Genomic DNA, 1172 nt, shown 5'->3' with positions numbered 1-1172 from the left:
CATCAACGTCTTCATCATGTTGTTCAAAATATTTATCAGGAAAGTTCGTGTTGTATTCTTTGAGTTGTTGTTCTGTGAAAGTTGTAACAGAGTCGTTATCGTCTTTAAATTGTTCAGGACTGACATCTGATTCTTCGTTGATTTGTGGAGTTGCATGTACTTGTTTTTTGGTGTCGACTTGGTTTTCGGAAATTAAGTAAGAAAGTCTCGATTTTGGATTCGTAACGAGAGGCAAACCAATTAGAATAACGAACAGTCCAAGTATTAGAAATGCACATAGATTGAAAAAATAAATACTTCGAATCATAATTTGTTTAGGAGTTCAAATTCAAAATCAACATTTTTAGTATTAGAATAGAGTATCTTGCCAACATTGTACTGGTTTTATTATCAATGATAATTGGAAAATATCGGGATTTTGTTCATAATACGAAATAAAAACAGTGTTTTAAATTTTTTTAAATTTTATCAATTTTTTTAATTCCCATTTTAACATTTTTTGGTTTATAAATTGATAAAAATGATAGCTTTGGAGACTGGTACAACGTTTTACAACAAACTCTTTTATTTATTTCGGACAACAATAAGTAAGCTATTGTCTTTAAAAACGATTATTCAAAATTTATTGTATTTTGTTTACTATGTACATTGTTATTTTACTATGATATGTTAATTTGTTTAATTTTTTGCTGGTAATGAAAATATAATATTTCAGATATTTTTGTTGAAAATCTATTCAATTATAAATAAATAGTATTATTTTATCTAAATTAATATTTATATAAAAAGTCGGGTTTAGAAAAATCGAAAACATTGTTAGTGTGATTCGACTTTTTAAACTGTCGAATATTGTTTATATTGAAATATTAGAGGTTTGTTTTTCTAAATATTGTACGACAGAAAAAACACACAAAATAAATGTAAATATGTATAACAACTATACAGTAGGAGGAAATATGGGGATGCTCGAAAAAGGAGGATGCTTGTAACTATTGGTTAATTTCAATTAAAAAATAATAAAATTACTATTAATTTTAATATAAATTATTAATCAAAAAATTGATAAAATGAAAAACAAAAATATATTTATATTAATTAATTATTATTAATAATATTAAATTGATTAATTATTAGATTAGCATCCCACTTTTTCCGTTAACTGTAATTAAATT

Source organism: Entamoeba invadens, assembly GCF_000330505.1.
Source record: "Entamoeba invadens IP1 unplaced genomic scaffold scaff_1105074724819, whole genome shotgun sequence".
NCBI classification, from domain to species: domain Eukaryota; phylum Evosea; order Mastigamoebida; family Endamoebidae; genus Entamoeba; species Entamoeba invadens.
Note: the sequence above shows the minus strand (reverse complement) of the source record.